The sequence below is a fragment of the Chiloscyllium punctatum genome, chromosome 1, assembly GCF_047496795.1.
Source record: "Chiloscyllium punctatum isolate Juve2018m chromosome 1, sChiPun1.3, whole genome shotgun sequence".
NCBI classification, from domain to species: domain Eukaryota; kingdom Metazoa; phylum Chordata; class Chondrichthyes; order Orectolobiformes; family Hemiscylliidae; genus Chiloscyllium; species Chiloscyllium punctatum.
This window is the reverse complement of record NC_092739.1, coordinates 32436854-32457404: the sequence shown is the minus strand read 5'-3', so window position 1 is coordinate 32457404 and position 20551 is coordinate 32436854. Positions and strand designations below refer to the sequence as shown.

At 40.8% G+C, this 20551-nt stretch overlaps 1 protein-coding gene across 14 annotated transcripts in view; it reads right to left on the bottom strand.

The window, feature by feature from the left end:
* Positions 1–20551, bottom strand: part of LOC140488060 (bifunctional heparan sulfate N-deacetylase/N-sulfotransferase 4-like) — a 905491-nt gene that overhangs the window by 563260 nt on the left and 321680 nt on the right. For all 14 annotated transcript variants that reach the window (XM_072587776.1, XM_072587868.1, XM_072588796.1 and 11 more), the window contains one exon: positions 2424–2512. The gene's annotated coding sequence lies outside the window, so the exon portion shown is untranslated. The remainder of the gene's footprint in view (positions 1–2423; positions 2513–20551) is intronic.

Sequence of the window (20551 nt, the reverse complement as noted above, 5' to 3'; positions counted from 1 at the left end):
CCACCTAGTTAAGGGTTAACCAGCAGGAGACTTCATTGTATTTCACAGATGCAGTGTGAAAGCCAAACAGAAGAAAGAATGCAGCGAGATTACTTATATTAGCACAAGACAGCTGCTTCACATTATCAACGTACAGGAAGTCGGAGACATCACAGGACTGGCAGAAATGTTCAATTCTCTACCTACTAAAACAAAAACAATCAAAGCCAGCCACCAAGATAGTGGTGAGTGAGGAGGAAACATTCGTTAATATGATTGAAAAAACTGAAAAAGTCGACTTCAACCGTCAAACAACTACAGAAAGATAATACCTGATTAACAAATTAAGGGAGATGAGCTATATACAATTTATATTGAGTTCGACAAATGTTGCAGATATGGTCAAGCAAAATAAATGGTTTAGTTTAAACATGCAGAATACCATGAAATTAAAACACCTATATCAATCAAGAAGATTTTCACCTGATCCAGAAATCCAGAATAATGTGAGGAAGAAAGTTTCAACAGAGCATCTGCCTTCCAAGGTGGACTTGTCAGAGTTTAAAGCTTCCTGAGGTTATGGGGAAACATTGAGTTCTCTAATTTCAAAGAATCTTCCCACATATCTCCCACCTCCCTTTCCAGCCCTCTGCAAAGGAAACTCAGGTGATTAAGAGTTGTTCAAAAATAGAAATGATCCAACCAGCAAAGACTGTCCAAGAGATAAAAGGATCCAGTGGAGAAACGATCCATGGATCTGAACCAAGATAACATTCCCCAAGCAGAAGATCTTTCTCTTTGGAATTAGCAAGGATGTGTTCTCTGTCTAGACTGTTCAAATTTGTTCAAGGTTGTGATGGTGAGATGGGGAAATTATATAGTTATGTGCATGGTTATAAAAGGGTTAACTACAGGGATAAAGCTTGGGGGGTGGGAAGGGAGATGTGGCAAAATGCAACTGAAGGAGTTAATGTTCGTTTTTACATTCAAGTCTACCCAATCTGATGACGTCACTCATCGACTTCCAAAGGAAGAAGCAGGAATTCTATAGCATCCTTCAGAGGGAGCAGAATTATTCTGTTCAGCTCCCTAGAGTCCTTAGCAATTACATCTGAATAGTATTAGAAGCTGTATCTATAGCTAATCATGCAATAACACATCTTGTAAATAAAGACAGTTGCCTTTTCTAATTTGGCTTGCCAGCGGTCTATTATCTACCACTGGTCATCAGACAGGCCCTAGAAATAGTAGACAACAGGAGGCTGGAAGAACACAGCAAGCCAGGCAGCATCAGGAGATGAAGTTAATGTTTCAGGTATTAACTCTTCTTCAGGGCTCGATGCGGGGGTAGGGAGAGCTACAGATAAAGGTGGTGGGGGTGGGGGGGAATGATGGGGAGAGCAGTGGAATGGTGAGATAACGATATGTGAACAAAGGTAGAGGGTATGACCTGGTTGGTCGATGGGAGGGGTGAATACAATTGGTAGCTGAAAGAACAGTCAATAGGGTGGAATTGAAGGGAGGTGGTGCGGCTGGAAAGGGAGGTAGGAGATATTTGGGATGGTTCTTTGAAATTAGAGAACTCAATGTTAAGTCCTCTGGACTGTAGACCGTCCAAGCGGAAGATGAATGGTTGTTCTTCCAATTTGCAGTTTGATTCAGTGTAGCAATGGAGGCAGAGGAGGATTGGCAACAGTGCATTATTAACTGAAACAACCCTTCCCTTGTGCCACCTACTAGCAGGTACCATGAGGTGTCCTCAGTGAAAAGCAGAATAACACCAGAATATTCATAGTGTGCCACTTGTTTGACACAAATGCTACTTCCTGCTTAACAGCCTAAGTCAGAATGAAAATGTGTTGCTGGAAAAGCGCAGCAGGTCAGGCAGCATCCAAGGAACAGGAGAATTGATGTTTCGGGCATAAGCCCTTCTTCAGGAATGAGGAAAGTGTGCCAAGCAGGCTAAGATAAAAGGTAGGGAGGAGGGACTTGGGGGAGGGCCATTGGAAATGCGATAGGTGGAAGGAGGTCAAGGTGAGGGTGATAGGCCAGATTGGGGGTGGGGGCTAGCCCAAGTCAGAATGTCCAAGTCTTGCTGCATATTGACAAGAATTATTCAGTTTTCTCATCCAGCACAAAATTTTAATCAAAGAACAGTAATTCCAACATTGGCTGATAGTGCTGTCTGAGTGATAAGTGTAGCCACCAGTGAAACACTTAACTTGATCTTTAATTCTATCGCAAGAGATGTTCAATAAGTGGCTGAGATTGTACACCCATTTAACAGTATTATATATTCTAAAGTCAAAATTATCCCTGAGCAGTGTTACTCGATTATGCTTTTGGCAGTGCAATGAGCTTATAACAACCACATTGTGAAAGCTTAATAAACAAACAAGACCATTTCAATAAATTGCGAGAGTGTAAAAATGAGCTGAGCCTACCTTTCAGTGAAATTCTCTTCTTTCCGTAATAAAGATACTGCTGAGCACCAACGCAGAAGAATATGTCCTGATTCGTCTGCTACAACTGCCTAACCAAGGAAAATAAAGATGAAGATAAATTAATGCATGGTACTTAAGTCTAAAGCTTTGTGTGAATTAGTTACCTGGTTACAGCATGCAGGAAGAAGTGTACCAGTCCAGTGAAAATAAATGCACAATTTTATAAAACAGTTGACCGTACACTTTCAATCTTCAGTTCTGTTGGCATAAAAATCTTTCACAGCTCAGTTAAGTACTTCACTCTTTCAGTACCTTCTGCAGTCTTTAGATATTTTATTGTTGCAGTAATTCATCTTGATAAAGAAAGCTCTGTGCTGAGGTGAATAGTATTTTTACACAGCGGGTTCTGAGACTCATTTACTTTAACAATTTAGGGGGCATAAATTATGTGTTTTATATGGGAGACCATACTGCATCTGAACATTTTTGTTAAGCCTTACTAATGTTAATTCATATTTATTCTAACAATATAACCAAACTGGCATGGTAGATATTTGTCTTGCATAATTTTGCAGCTGTTTTTATTTTAAATTAGACATTAAAAGGGAATTTCCAGAGTCCAGTGTTTACTTTTATTTCAATCTTTCTATTAATTAGAAAATATATCCAAAAGGTATCATCATTATGTATATCGACAAATAGGAATTGTTTAACTTGAATTCGTACCATGTATATTTCAGTAAGGTTGCAAAGAAAAATGTGGCAACTATAGACCTGTGAGCCTGGTGGGTAAGTTTTTGGAGGGGAGTCTGAGACTCAGGATTTACATGCATTTGGAGAGGCAAGGGCTGATGAGGGATAATCAGCATGGCTTTCTGTGTGGGAAATTGTGTCTCACAAACTTGATTGAGTTTTTTTTGAGGATGTGACCAAGAAGGTAGATGAGGGCAGAATGGTAGACTTTGTCTATGTGGACTTTAGTAAAGCCTATGACAAGGTGCCGCATGATAGACTGATTAGTATAGTTAGATCCCACGGGATTTGGAGAGAACTTGCCAATTGATACAAATCTGGTTTGATGGTAGAACACAGAAGGTGGTGATGGAGGGTTGTTTTTCAGACTTGGAGGCCTGCAACCAACAGTGAGCCCACTGCTGTTTGTCATCTATATAAATGATTTGGATGAGAATATAGGAAGCATGGTTAGTAAGTTTGTGGATGACAGCAAAATTGGTGGTAGAGTGAACAGTGAAGAAGGTTATCTAAGATTACAAAGGGATCTTGATCAATGGGACAGGGACTGGCAGATGGGAGTTTAATTTAGATAAACGAGAGGCATTGCATTTTGGTCAGATGAACAAGGTCAGGACTTACACAGTAAATAGTCGGGCCCTGGGGAGTTTTGTTGAACCGAGAGACCTAAGAGTTTAGGTAAATAGTTCATTGAAAGTTGCATCACTGGTAGACTGGGTGGTAAAGAAGGCATTTGGCATGCTTTACTTCATTGCTCAGACCACTGAATGTAAGAGTTGGGACATCATACTGCAGTTATACAGGATGTTGGTCAGGCCACATTTGGAGTACCGTGTACAGTTCTGGTCGCCCTGCTACAGGAAGGATCGTATTAAATTGGAGAAAGTTCAGAAAAGATTTGCAAGGATATTACTGGGGACTGGAGTGTTTGAGTTATAAGGAAAGGCTGGATAGGTTGGGACATAGGAGCATAAGTTGTTGAAGGGTGACCTTACAGAGGTTTATAAAATCATGAAGGAGGATTAATGAGGTGAACACCAAAAAATCTTTTCCCTCGGGTAGGAAAGTTCAAAACTAGAGGGCATAATTTTAGGGTGAGAGGAGAAAGATTTGAAAGGGACCTGATGGGCAACCTTTGCACACAGAGGGTGGTTCGTATGTATAGTGAAATGGTAGATGAGGGTACAGTGACAACATTTAAAAGACATTTGGACAGATACATCAATAGGAAAGGCTTAGATGGATATGGGCCAAATGCAGGCAAATGGGATTGATTTAATTTGGGAAAGTTGGTCAGCATGGATGAGTTGGACTAAGGGTCTGTTTTGTGCTGTATGATTCCATGGCTCCCGGCCACTGGCTGGTTCTACTGAGATCCCAGTGTTGCCTCTTTTGAAGGCCTGCTGCATTTTGTGCCATACAGAGCCTTTTCCCCAGTGGTGCAGAGCTGATGGTTAATCATAGGGCCACTGATGGTGGGATGGGTTTCGTGTAGGAGATGGGGGGGCTTCTGGCAGCAAGGGCAGAAGATCTGATTGATGTGTTTAATTTGTCAAAGGGGATTGATAAGATGGATGTTGTGGGACAGCCTTGTACAAGAGCTCATAGATATAGAGTGAGACGATGTAGGTTCAAAACCGAGATGAAGAGAAACAACTTCTCTCAGAATCTGTAGAACTCACTGCCCCAGAGTGCAGTAGAGGCAGAATCAATCAGCAGGGGGATTTAAGAAAGAAATAGATACGTTTCTGATGAAAAGTGTGATAAAGAGACATGGAGAGCAGGCTGGAAAGTGGAGTTGAGACCAGGATAAGATCACCCATGATCATGTTAAATGGTGGAGCGGGCTCAAAGGGCTGAATTGCGTACTCCCTCTCCTAATTCCTGTGTTCTTATGTTAACGGGCTACTTAGTGGCCTCAACTGTTAGCTCATCATTTGTCACCTTGCAGCCCAAGTTTGTTAAGAAAGTAGTTAAGAGGTAGTAGAGGCTCTGCAAGGGAAGAGGTAGTCGAAGTAGTGGCCAATCAATTGTTGAATGGAGTATACTGCGGGTAGATATGGACTCATTCACTCTGACCAGAAGAATAGAAAGACAGTAAATGACTCAAATAGAGACAGATTACAGAACTGGGAGGTACGGAGGAATCTGGAGTTCCTGGTATGTGAAGCACAATAAATTAATGTTCAGGTCCAGAAAGAAATTACGGCCTTGGTGAGAAGACGTTTGGAGCACTGGTTTGTTTTCCTTCTTTGAAAAGGGATATAAAGGCTTTACAAGCAATTCAGCAAAGAATCACTCAATTCATTCTGGGGTGAAGGGTATAACTTATGAAGAAAATTTGATCAGATTGGGTGTTTACTCACTGGAATTTAGAAAAATAACAGGCGATCTTACTGAAACACAATGTGCTAAGGCAACTCTCTTTTCCTGAGTGGGACCCACTGCATAGTTCAGTGCTTGGACACCACATAGAACATAGAACATAGAACATAGAACATAGAACATAGAACAATACAGCACAGAACAGGCCCTTCGGCCCACGATGTTGTGCCGAACTTCTATCCTAGATTAAGCACCCATCCATGTACCTATCCAAATGCCGCTTAAAGGTCGCCAATGAATCTGACTCTACCACTCCCTCGGGCAGCGCATTCCATGCCCCCACCACTCTCTGGGTAAAGAACCCACCCCTGACATCTCCCCTATACCTTCCACCCTTCACCTTAAATTTATGTCCCCTTGTAACACTCTGTTGTACCCGGGGAAAAAGTTTCTGACTGTCTACTCTATCTATTCCTCTGATCATCTTATAAACCTCGATCAAGTCACCCCTCATCCTTCGCCGTTCCAACGAGAAAAGGCCGAGAACTCTCAACCTATCCTCATACGACCTACTCTCCATTCCAGGCAACATCCTGGTAAATCTTCTCTGCACCCTCTCCAAAGCTTCCACATCTTTCCTAAAGTGAGGCGACCAGAACTGCACACAGTACTCCAAATGTGGCCTAACCAAAGTCCTGTACAGCTGCAACATCACCTCACGACTCTTGAATTCAATCCCTCTGCTAATGAACGATAATACTCCATAGGCCTTCTTACAAACTCTATCCACCTGAGTGGCAACCTTCAAAGATCTATGTACATCGACCCCAAGATCCCTCTGTTCCTCCACCTGACCAAGAACCCTACCATTAACCCTGTATTCCGCATTCTTATTTGTTCTTCCAAAATGGACAACCTCACACTTGGCAGGGTTGAACTCCATCTGCCACTCCTCAGCCCAGCTCTGCATCATATCTAAGTCCCTCTGCAGCCGTCTGCAGCCGACAACAGCCCTCCTCACTGTCCACAACTCCACCTATCTTTGTATCATCTGCAAATTTACTGACCCACCCTTCGACTCCCTCCTCTAAGTCATTAATAAAAATTACAAACAGCAGAGGACCCAGAACTGATCCCTGCGGAACTCCACTTGTAACTGGACTCCATGCTGAATATTTACCATCTACCACCACTCTCTGACTTCTACCGGTTAGCCAGTTTTCTATCCAATTGGCCAAATTTCCCTCTATCCCATGCCTCCTGACTTTCCGCATAAGCCTACCATGGGGAACCTTATCAAATGCCTTACTAAAATCCATGTACACTACATCCACTGCTCTACCCTCATCCACATGCTTGGTCACCTCCTCGAAGAATTCAATAAGACTTGTAAGGCAAGACCTACCCTTCACAAATCCGTGCTGGCTGTCCCTAATCAAGCAGTGTCTTTCCAGATACTCGTAAATCCTATCCCTCAGTACCCTTTCCATTACTTTGCCTACCACAGAAGTAAGACTAACTGGCCTGTAATTCCCGGGGTTATCCCTATTCCCTTTTTTGAACAGGGGCACAACATTCGCTACTCTCCAGTCCCCTGGTACCACCCCAGTTGCCAGTGAAGACGAGAAGATCATTGCCAACGGTACTGCAATTTCCTCTCTTGCTTCCCACATAATCCTAGGATATATCCCGTCAGGCCCGGGGGACTTGTCTATCCTCAAGTTGTTCAAAATGTCCAACACATCTTCCTTCCTAACAGGTATCTCTTCTAGCTTATCAGTCCGTTTCACACTCTCCTCTTCAACAATACGGTCCCTCTCGTTCGTAAATACTGAAGAGAAGTACTTGTTCAAGACCTCTCCTATCTCTTCCGACTCAATACACAGTCTCCCACCACTGTCCTTGATCGGACCTACCCTCGTTCTCGTCATTCTCAGGTTTCTCACATATGCATAGAATGCCTTGGGGTTATCCTTGACAATGTATCCTTGACCACCTATTCACAATGTAAATATATTAAGGAGTGAGATCAGGGAACTAAATATAATATGCCCAAGTTTGTAAACGACACAAAGCTGGGTGGATGGGAGAATGCGGTTGGTGAATTGTAAGGAAGATGCAGAGATGCTTCAGTGTGATTTAGATAAGTCAGTGAATGGACAAGTACACGGCACATGAAATATAATGAGGATAAATTTAGGAAAAGGAGGCAGGCAGACTATTATCTTAATAGCAATAGATTGGGAAAGGGAGAGATGCAATGAGACCTGGGTATCTTGGATTTATGACCGGTTACTGAAAGTAAGCATGCAGATATTGTAGGCAGTGAAGGCGGCAAATGGTATATTGGCCTTTATAATGCGAGGATTCAAGTCCACGAGAAGGGACGTCTTGTTCTGAAAGGCCCTGGTGAGACTGCACCTGCAATATTGTGTGTAGGTCGGGTCTCCCGACCTGAGGAAGGATGTTGGGACTATGGAGCGAGTGCAACAAAGGTTTATCATACTGACTCCTGAGGTGGCAGCACTTGTGTGAAGAGAAACCACATCTATTAGGACTATATTTACTAGAGTTCAGGCGATGGGGGGAATATCTTATTGAAAGCTATAAAATTCAAGCAGACCTATCTAGACAGGGTAGAAGGGTAGATGCAGGAAGGATGTTCCCAATGACCGGCAAGTGCAGAAGCAGGGATCACAGTTTAGGAATGCAGTATTGAGATAAGGAGAAATATCCAGAGAGCAGTGAATGTCAGGAATTCTCTGCCTCAAAAATGTGGTTGAGGCCAAAGCATTGAATTTTTTTAAGAAGGCATTAGATATAGTTTATGGCCTAAAGGGATCAAAACGTATGGGGAGGGGAAAGGGGGAAAGAAGTGTTGAGCTGGATGGTCATATTGAAAGGCAGAGCAGGCTCAAAGGATTGAACAACTCCTAATCCTATTTTATTATGTTTCTCAGTTTCAATGGTAGGATTGATTCTAGAAGGATCACTTGTGGGAGAGATGAGATCTAGGGGCCACAGTCTGGGAAATAGAAGTCTCACTTTTAAGGAGTTGAGGAGGATTCTTCTCTCTCAGCAAGTCATTAGTCTGTGAAATTCTCTTCCCCAAAAATGGTGAAGGCTGGACCACTGAATTTATTCAACGTCAAGTCAGGTTTTGAGACATAAGGGAGTGCAAAGGTTCTGGCGATAGTCAGGAAATTAGGCTTAAGATTGTAGCTGATTTGGTTGTGGTCTCATGTTTCTTAAATTTATTTTCTTGTGGTATCTAGCATGGTCATCAAGATAACCACTGGTTGCTCTCGCTTAATCACCCCTCATTTAAGTGATTTTTTTAGCTAATTCAGAGTGCAGTAAAGAGTCATTCACATCGCTGGTGGGTCTGAAATTATATTTAGGCTAAACCAGCTAAGGATGGCAAATATCCTTCCCTAAAGGCCACGAACGGGGAATTTGACAGCTTTTTAATAGGTAATGGGTCAGCATATCAGCCATGATCGAATGGTGGAGCAGATTCGATGGACCAAATGATCTAATTCTGCTCCAATATCTTGTGAACTTATGAGTGAAGCAGATGGGTTTTTATGAGAATCAATCATAGTTCCATAGTCAACAAAACGGAGACTGACATTTTAATTCCAGAGTTGAATTTACATTCTACAAGCTGTTGTGAAAATACAATGCCATCATCTCTCCAAATTGCCTATTCCTGCTCCTACATCCCATGTTCTTCTGTCCAAAAAACTCAAACTTTCCTCATCTGGCATAGTACCATAATGTGGAGAAACGCAAGTGTTACTACTGATCTTACTGCAAGGTCTCTGTTATCCAATAGTACCTTTTATTTCAGAAGCCATTTCACTCTGAAACAATGTTAAAATCTTTTGACAAATAGAAACAAGATGTCATCGACCGTGTCTCCAGGACTGTGAAGACATAATTACAATAGCACAAACTCGCCGTGAGATGCACAGAATGAAAATGTTTTAGAGCATCGCTGCAACTCTGATGCCGGAAAAATATCAGAGAGGAAGAAAGGAATCAATTAAACCTTAATGATTTCATTGCAACCTAGGGATAATTTGTAAAATCTCAGTACTCCCATCGAAAGAATAAAAACTATAAAATGCAGGGCTTATAATGGAATGCTTGGCTCCCCTGTTATGTTACTTATCACACAACGTAGTCCTGAAGTAGCTGTCTGAGAATGAAGAGATGTTGCTGAATGTCATTGGCAGCAGCAAGGCACTTCAACTGCTAGTTCACATAGAATCCTGTAACTTGAAACATCATGTGTAACAGTTACACGGTCCTATACTCAACAGAACCCCAAGAGACACTTATCATTCATATATTCTCCTAGCATCCCTTTGGTCCTGCCTACTATGTCATCCAAATATCTTGGTGAGAACAGGTGGCTAAAGTTGCTGAGCCTTTCCTTCCTGGTGTTTCTCAGACAGGACAGATTGTTATAGTTTGCAATTCAAGGCCTTTAGGGCAGCAATGTGTAATGATGTAGTCTTCCACTTCAGGGCCCTACTGCTTGCAAAGAATCAAAGCACATTGTTGAGGTGGCTGTACTACAATCTGCAAGCACTGGTATTTGTTACATGCAACAAGAAAAGGGATGAGGAAACTGGGAGATGGTAGGAATGAGCAACAGGCCAGGAAACTACAAACTTCTACAAGCGTCACCACCACCTTTCAATTCCTTCTGTTGCCAGTTTAGCAAAACGTACTGGATGAGCAGCAGTTTCTTCCAACAACATTGTGTGACTGAGCCAACTGATTTTGGTCACTGCTCCAAACTCCATTCCCTGACTATCTGAGACTGAACCAGAGTGTTCGCAACATTTTTGACTCTGAATAAAACTCCCAACCACTTCTGGGTGATTGCTTAGGTCCACATGGTCGCATTGTTAGACTCCGGCCCTATTTCAAACCCATCTGTCATTACACCTTTGTTGCCTGCACTCATGATAATTCCCTCGTAGTACTCTCATTAAATTAGAGTTCATCTGAATCTCTCTGCCCCTGGTTCACAATGGCACCTGATCATGTATTGTGTCAATTCTAAAATTCTCATTTGTCTTTTCAAATTTCTCAATCTCCTCCCTATGTTCATAATTCCCTCCATCCCACAACCCTCTTACAAATTTGTGAACTGTTTGAGTATACTGATGTTCATCTCTCCACACCAGTGAATATGCCCCACTTTGCCATGCACCAAGCTCCAGAATTCACTGCACAGATCTAGGATCCTCTATAATCACACATTCCTCCCCTAAGGCAGTCCTTATAACTTACCTCTTGACAAGGATTTTGATCACCTGCCATAGTACCTCCTTGTGTAGATGAGAGAATGCAGCTGTGGCTGAACACCTGCTTGACTTAGGTGAAAGTGAGGACTGCAGATGCTGGAGATCAGAGTCAAGGTTAGAGTGGTGCTAGAAAAGCACAGCAGGTTAGGCAGTATCCGAGGAGCAGGAAAATTAACATTTTGGGTAAAGCCCTTAATCAGGAATGAGGCCTCATTCCTGATGAAGGGCTTTTGCCCGAAACACAATTTTCCTGCTCTGCTTTTCCAGCACCACTCTAACCTGGTTGACATAGTTCTTCTACCAGCCTGTTCCAACTCGGTAACAGTACTCTCTATCAAGATCTATAGTGAGCCACTAGACAAAGTGAATCAACTCTTACATCCTTAGGTGTCTTCTTTCAGAAAAAGCAGACATTGATGATGAACTTCAACACTGTATTCTTCATTTAGACATTGGAGGCAATGTTTGGTTATAAAGACCTTAAAACCAGCACCAAAGTCATGGTCTACATGGAGGTAGTGTCACTTACTTTTCTGTATGTGTCAGAGACATGGTCAATGTACAGCAGATATCTCAAATCCCTAATGAAATGTCAAAGATACCTTTGATAATTACCACAAATCCAAAAGCAGATTCCATTATCAATGTCCTCTTTTATATTTTTACTTTAACTTATTGCTAGTTTGGGTTTCTGATTTTTGAAATAGCAACATATGGGTTTTGCATGTGTCTGAAGTTAATAATTAACCTGTAAGCACTTCTGTACCCATGGTAGTTCCTTTTGAAACAGATTTTAAGGCCAGGTTTTATTGTGAATGGGTTAATGTGCATCATTGATGCAGATTGTTTTGTTACCTGAGATTGTTTTGGAATCCAGCAAAGCTAAACAATGGGCCTCAAGGTGTGTTAGAAATTTCTGACACCTATTTTCATTTTTAATCTTAAAGAAGGAGATTTTTGGCTTCTGTTTTACTTTGAGTTTTGATCAATCCTGTGATGTCTTTGGAATAGGATGGCTGTGTAGACTAGGAAAAGACACAAGTGAACTAGATTGCCTTAAGTAGTGAGTTAGTATTAGTCCTTGATAAGAAGTGCTGGAATAAAACCCTGAAATGGTTACTTAAAGTTGAATACATTTAAGCAGGTGCGTAATAGCTCCAAGAAGTTATTTGCAGATCCAGTCTACAATTTAAATTCACAAGTAACTTAAACCTACTGAAGTGTGAGCATTGTACAATGTGTTTGGTACTGGACTAGCGATGTGTTTTGGTATACCCCACAAAAGTTGTTTTGTTTTGCTTTCAATTTATAAAATAGTCCTTTGGAATTACTGGGATGATATGATAATTTGGTGCTTAAAAATCTTTGAATTTACATGACAAGATGAAGTAGTTTTGGTTATTTTATCTTGACTGAATTTGTTAATAAATTTCTATTTTATTGTTAATGCTTCGGGTGACAGATCAATTTATTAAAACCAAAACATGTCAAAATATGACTTACCATGCCAGGTTTCTGTAGGAGATCTAATTTGTTCAGTAATAACATCACATAGAATCATTATCAATATTGGAGGTGAATCAACATTGAGGAAAATTATGCACATTGACTTTATTATCTGTAGCACTGAGATAGAAATCAGTGATGAAACTATGTTGATCAATAATTTGAATTCTAGAAGCAGGGAAATAGGAGTAGGCCATTAAACCTCTCATGTCTATATTATGATTCAATGAGATCATGGCTGATCAGTGTCCTCACTCCATTTATTTGCTTTGGTTCAAAATCTGAGTACTTTTAGCTTTCAAAAATTTATTGATCTCAAATTTATTAATCCATCTCACATTTCTTGTTTATCTTGTGGGAGAAGGCTTTATATTTCTGCCACTCTTTATGCATAGGAATGTTATTTAATTTCCCTCATGGCTTGCTTCTCATTGTAAAGTTATTATCTGCTTGCCATTAACCAGCAAAGTTTTTTTCTATCTTAGCAAATCTACATGATTCTTCAAGAGATATATTCTCAAATTAAATTTACAGCTGCATCACTTTAAGACTTACAGTGCACCCAGTCAAATTAAACTATTTAAACATTGAGATTCTTATTTCTTTACATATGAACAAGGGATGAGGCAGAGAGATAGAGAAGGAATCATGAATCAGTCAGAGGTTTTATCCTTGCTTTGACAAATGTATTCTCAAATGAAAATTGTTATGTGCCATCTGTATAAATAATGATGCTACAAATATCAAACATTTCTAAGTTTAATTAATTCTAGTCTAAAGTTACTAAATGCAACCCTATAGATTAGAATTATTACACTTGAAATGGGCATACCTGCATAATTCAACTAAATTATACAGCATTTTCCCTGAGCATCAGACTCTTTGTTGTGGAAGAAATGCTTTCACAATGTGTCAAATCTGTTCTGCTGTTCGGTAAAAGAATACTACTCAGAGATAAATGCAAGGTTGATAGCTTTTGCTTAAAAGATCGTTATTTTCCCGATCAAGACCGTCTACAGTCCTCGGGCATCTTGAGGATTCTGCAGATGTTGTTCCATTCACTATGTGAACAAGTTCTGGATTGGTCATCAAGTGTCTTTCAATAAACTTGAGAAAATCCATAATAACAAATCATTTTTCTAAACTTTCTATGCCTCGTCTACTTCCCACCCCGCTCCTCCTCAACTTGCAGATTAAAAAGAATCAACTACCTGCACAGTGGTAACTCATGAAAGGTTCATTAATAATTGAAAGTTGAGATAAAGGTTATGCTTGTAGTTTCATGTAAAAAACAGGAGGTACTTTGAAAATGATGGATCACATTTGTACTGGCACTGATACCTCTACATCTCTTTGTCCTCATAATAACACCTATTATATTCCCTAGTCAATGTATTAGCATGAGAAATCAATTTGCAAATTCTCTTGAAAATATTAGCGTGGCTCTCAACAAGCTAATTCACAGCATAAGACGCTAAATGAGGATGATAAACCAAACTTTAGGCCCTTTTCTGCTAATATTCTCCTCAGTAGGCACTGCTGTCAATGTCAGCTGTCCCTCAATTTGAGGATATCATCTATTCAAGGTGACACATTCCTTCTGTGAGTCTCTATGTGAGTGAACAGGCCAATTCTCGACGCACAGATTTTTGTGCATGAGTGTAGGCTGTCTCGAGGGTAGTGAAATTATGAGTACAGGATTTTAATTCTTTTTCCGTTTCTGCTGCCTCTCTGTCTCATTAATGTATTTGGACACAAGCGCAATGCAGCTTAATGGAAAAGTTATCACCATTCTGAAAGACTGGCTGCTGTCAGTCATGAAGGCTTCAGGATTCAAAGTGTCATTGCAATGGTTTTCCTGTCCTCCTTTATAATGCTGTCCTTCTTTGTAATGCTAAATTGAGAATCCACAACCTAAATACAACTTCTAGTCAATTATTGTTGATTTTGCAAGCATTTTCCTGAATGCTTGTAGCACTGGTTCTAAGGAGGATTCAGTATTTGCTTATTTGATGATTCAATAATAGAACTCAAAGAATGCAGCAAAGGCATTGCTGGTAGAAATACTCTCGTGATTCTGATATTTGATCCAGATCGCAGTGCTGCACACGAGTGTGGTGACGACAATTATCTATAGTCTACAAGGTGTTTATTGACTTGTAGATATCTCTGTTGTCAAACAATCACTGCCACAGTTTATAGGAGGCTGACCTGGCACAGTTGATCAGTGTTGAACCTCCTCATCAATGGTGACCTTTGAGAGAACTGGCTGTCAAGTTATGGGAAGTGATCAATATATTTCAAAGTTTCTCCTTTAGCATTTATAGAGTCTGGAATATTTGACTAACCAGGTCTCGAGTTGATAGGAGTGTTGTTTGGTAACATGCAAGGACAGGCTGAGTCCCCTGTATGTGGAATTGAAGAGCTCATGTGTGGCTTGCATCACTGATGTAAACTTTGATGTGATTTGATTTATTTATCATCACATGCATTTTGTTAAAAAATACAGTGAAAAGTGTTGGATAATATTGCCACTCTCCAGTGCCATCTTAAAAGACAGAAAAATAAACTAAAATATAGAATATAAAAAGGTGGAAAAATAAAGAAATAAATAAAGTGTTCAACTTCACAATCTTTCTTGTTAAGCGCTCTGTCATGGGCTATGGGCCTAGTGACCAGCCATGAGTCCCCTTTGCCATGCTGCTGCTGGAATGAAAGACACAGCTACCTGATAAAGGAGCAGTGCTCTGAAAGCTAGTGCTTCCAAATAAACCTGTTGGACTCTAACCTGGTGTTCAAGGAGAAAGTGAGGACTGCAGACGCTGGAGATCAGAGCTGAAAATGTGTTGCTGGAAAAGTGCAGCAGGTCAGGCAGCATCCAAGGAGCAGGAGAATCGACGTTTCGGGCATGAGCCCTTCTTCAGGAATCCTGAAGAAGGGCTCAGGCCCGAAACATCGATTCTCCTGCCCCTTGGATGTTGTCTGACCTGCTGAGCTTTCCAGCAATACATTTTCAGCTATAACCTGGTGTTGTGTGATTTTTAAACTTTATCCACCGCAGTCCAACACCAGCACTTCCACATCAGGAATGAAAGTTGCCACTCTTTGGTACCATCATGCATCCGCCAACACCCTCATCAATGCAGATGCCACCAATGCCTCCGGTTACCAAGCCGGCCCAAACCTGATTCCGTCCCCACGAGTCTGCTTCGGGCCTACTTACCGATGCAGCCGCTAGGTCTCATATTGAGCCCAAATCCTTCTCCATGGATCTGTGCTGGACACAGATGATTAGCAATGGCACTGCAGTTATCCACTTACTGTAGGTCAAGCACATCTTGGTAATGTATTGTTTTTGACACGGAGATGACTGAAGTTAAAGAGCTTTTCATCAAGGCAATATAGAATTCTGACACCTCACAGCAGTTGATCTTTGATGAGGTACATTGTAAATCGTTTGGCAGGGTTGGGAGGGGGGCATAACACAACTTTGCTGAACAACAGTCCACATTTTGTTTCAGGTTTCTAAGCCAAGATGGCTGCAGCCATTTCATCAGGAAGCAACTGCAAGATTGTGGTTAAGTTTCCTGGGCATCCAAATTTTTGCGGAACAATCCAGAGAGCTTCACAATTTACTGAATCAAATGCTTTATTCAGGTTAGTGAATGTAAACAAAGTGTTCCCGGTATTATTCAGACTGGGCGACTGCTTTGCTAAATGCCTCCTCAGAGTCCTGGTCACTTGGTATTTTAAAACATCACCTTGCTCTCACACACAAATTTCTGTCCTCATTCTGCCAACAGTATTTCAAGCAACTCAATGCAAACTGAAAGAACAGCATTGCAGTTTCCAGTTTTCACGACTCAACATTGTATACAAGAATTTCAAACATGAAACATTTTTCTTGTATTCACTCCCATTCCAAACACACAGCACCTGGTTTTCTTGTTTAGCATTCAATAGAGTGGATGTATATTCTGCTATTCGTACTTACCCAGGATTTAGGTAGTTTGTTTGCAATCATTATCATTCCTTCTGTCCTTTTTCGTGTGATACCTCTGAATGTTAATCTCCCTTGCCCTCTTAACTTATAGAGTCATTGAATCATAGAGATGTACAGCATGGAAACAGACCCTTCGGTCCATGCCGACCAGATATCCCAACCCCATCTAGTCCCACCTGCCAGCACCCGGCCCATATCCCTCCAAACCCTTCAGATTGATATTCCCATCCAAATGCCTTTTAAATGTTGCAATTGTACCAGCCTCCACCACCTCCTCTGGCACCTCATTTCATACATGTACCACCCTCTGTGTGAAAACGTTGCCCCATTCGCTCTCTTTTATATCTTTCCTCTCTCACCTGTAATGCAAAATTATCCATTTACTGTGAAATTTAAAGAGAATGCTTTTCTTCAAATCAATGCTGTACTGAGCTTTGTAAACGATGCTTTGATGAAGTTTGCCGTTAGCTTATCTCTGTTTGAATTCTGTAAATATTCAACTCGACCTTGCGATAGTCGAACTCAACGCAAGCTGACTAACTGTTACGTCTAGGACCAGGGGATAAGAGGATAACAACTACAGTTTCCCCAGTCTCTGCCCTTGACAGTGTGATAAAGAAAGCTATAAGGCAGGCGTCTGTGTAATTTTTCAGTACTCATTGCATTAAGGCATATAGCTTAGTGTAATGATCAATCTTGCAAGATTTTTAATAAAGACCCTTGCTTTGCTCTTGCTACTTAGTGAGTCAAGTTGATTTAATTTCCACAACACACCCTAAACCTATGCCCTCTAGTTCTGGACTCCCCAAATCCAAGGAAAAGACTTTGTCTATTTATCCTATCTATGCCCCTCAATTTTGTAAACCTCTATAATGTCACCCCTCAGCCTCCAACGCTCCAGGGAAAACAGCCCCAGCCTGTTCAGCCTCTCCTTATAGCTCAAATCCTCCAACCCTGGCAACATCCTTGTAAATCTTTTCTGAATCCTTTCAAGTTTCACAACATCTTTCCAATAGGAAGGAGACCAGAATTGCACGCAATATTCCAACAGTGGCCTAACCAATGACCTGTACAGCCGCAACATGACCTCCCAACTCCTGTACTAAATACTCTGACCAATAAAGGAAAGCATAACAAACGCCTTCTTCACTATCCTATCTACCTGTGACTCCACTTTCAAGGAGCAATGAACCTGCATTCCAAGGTCCCTTTGTTCAGCAACACTCCCTAGGACCTTACCATTAAGTGTATAAGTCCTGCTAAGATTTGCTTTCCCAAAATGCAGCACCTCACATTTACCTGAATTAAACTCCGTCTGCCACTTCTCAGCCCATTGGCCCATCTGGTCAAGATCCTGTTGTAATCTGAGGTAACTTTCTTCTCTGTCCACTACACCTCCTATTTTGGTATCATCTGCAAACTTACTAACTATACCTCTGATGCTCGCATCCAAATCATTTATTTGAACTTTTCTTTTGTTCTACTTTCATTATATAAAACAGCAATTTTCACAGTACTCTTGAGTTTCACAGAAGTGGTGCATTGGATTAGAATATCAAATCTGTTTCTTTTTCCACAGATGCTACCAACTTTCATCAGCATTTCCTCTTTTTTTCCCCATTTCAGATTTCCAGCATGTGCTGTCATGTTGCTTTTTTCCCCCCCAATGGTGTAGATAAATTTAATAAAGCTTTTCTTACTGAGTTAATTCAGCAATATTTACAGAAAGATGACTTCAGGGATTTAAAATGTAGTTTAGTCATTCAGTGATAAAATAAACCAAAACTAGACAATTATTTCAGTCATGATAAAAATCTCTCATTTTTGCTCTCATTAAGTACTTAGACATCGAATGATTTAATATCAGAACATTAATTTAGTTTTTCTTTAGTAGGTTACATGCACACATTTTCACGAGAGTTTGAGAAATTGGAAATACTGACATGCTACTGAATTAAATAATTAATACATAAGGGTCACAAATTAAAAGCAGCAAGGTTACACAATTTCTATTTAAAATGGTAACACATGTCCAGTCTTACAAATTGGATCTGCAAATTATATGCCATGTACATTTTATGTTTTACATTTCTATTACAAAAAGTCAGTATTTCAGAAACTTTTTAAATTGAAAGACTAATTGCAATTTCTATGCGCCAACCTATACTATAATTTAAAATTGGAACTATCTACCTTTCAGGACTTATTTTTCCAACTTTAAAAAGTCCAGATACTTTCCTTATCATAACAGGTCAAAGCAACACAGTGCAATAGGTTATCCATAGAACAGGCCATTTATAACTGAAATTACATTCTATTTTCACTTTTCTAGTCCCGCATATAAAGGATTTTTCTGCCTGTAATTAAATGATCTGTTTTGCTGTCATTAACTTCCCTACAACACAGCTCAAGATGGAAATTAACTTCAGCATATTTTCCTATCCAAATTTGGCTGGAAATGCATACCCTGAATATTCGGAGTCAGACCTCATTAAATGGTGAGCCCAACAGGTTCTCTTACCCAAACTCTCAGCATGTATTCCTCAACTCATTACTACATTCAAGGATTTATCAATCTGCAGTAACAGTCAACACATATGTTCCTTCTGGTTATTTGAGAGTGAGTCATAATGTGTTTGCATGATCAATGAGTTCAGAAATACCATCTTAACTATGCATGAAAATTTTAACTAATTTATAGCTCTCGTTTTAACATGGTATTTCACTTTTAATGCAAAATAATGTTTGCATTTCCTCACTATGAGCTCATGTGGCAGATCATGTGGTGGGCGGCATGGTGGCACAGTGGTTAGCACTGCTGCCTCACAGCGCCAGCGACCCAGGTTCAATTCCTGCCTCAGGCGACTCTCTGTGTGGAGTTTGCACATTCTCCCCGTGTCTGCGTGGGTTTCCTCCGGGTGCTCCGGTTTCCTCCCACATTCCAAAGATGTGCAGGCCAGGTGAATTGGCCATGCTGAATTGCCCGTAGTGTTAGGTAAGGGGTAGATGTAGGGGTATGGGTGGGTTGCGCTTCGGCGGGGCGGTGTGGACTTGTTGGGCCGAAGGGCCTGTTTCCACACTGTAAGTAATCTAATCTAATCTAATCTAATCTAATCTAATCTGTGGCTGAAACAAATACAACCTGCAGAGCACCTAATTGGTAGTGCAGAGAAAAGGTTACAGAATGTATCAGTACGAACTGGGAATGTAAGAATTACTTCATAGATCCCCTGAATTTATTTTCAATCTTGCAATGGTATGTTTCCTCAAAAGGTAAATTAGCAAACTAATAGACGAATTAGAAAGTGAAACTTGCTCTGCATGGTGAAAACCTTTTAGGATACATTTAAGGGTTGAATTGAGTAGAATGGAAGAAGGCCCATGTGGAGCAATAACAATAATATCGATGCCAAAGATCTGTTTTTGTCCCATATATTTCATTCACAGGGCGAGGGCATCGCTGGTTGGGCCACCATTTATTGCCCATCCCCAACTGCAGAGAGCAATTTACGAGTCAACCACATGTAGGCCAGACCAAGTAAGTATTGCAGTCCAAAATCAACAATGTACTCATGGTCATCATTAGATTCTTAATTCCAGATTTTATTTCATTTTTTATTAAATCCAAATTCCACAATCTGCTGTGGAGGGATTCGAACCCGGGTCCCTATTATCCAGTAATAATACCACTAGTCCATCATCCATAGTCCATTTGGGAACATAGTAATTGGCTGGTCTGTACCTCCAGTCCAGATGGGGTAAAAACAATGACTGCAGATGCTGGAAACCAGATTCTGGATTAGTGGTGCTGGAAGAGCACAGCAGTTCAGGCAGCATCCAAGTAGCTTCGAAATTAACGTTTCGGGCAAAAGCCCTTCATCAGGAATAATTTATTCCTGATGAAGGGCTTTTGCCCGAAACGTTGATTTCGAAGCTACTTGGATGCTGCCTGAACTGCTGTGCTCTTCCAGCACCACTAATCCACCTCCAGTCCAGATGCCTGCCTTTCTTTCACATTCCTTAATACCATAATCTAACAGAGAAATAATCCACTGATCTCAGTTTTTGACCCATTACACAGCAAGGTGGCTCAGTGGTTAGCACCAGATTCCCAGGTTCAAATCCAGCCTCAGGAGTTTGCACATTCTCCCCGTGTCTGCGGGGGTTTCCTCCGGGTGCTCCGGTTTCCTCCCTCAATCCAAAAATGTGCAGATTAG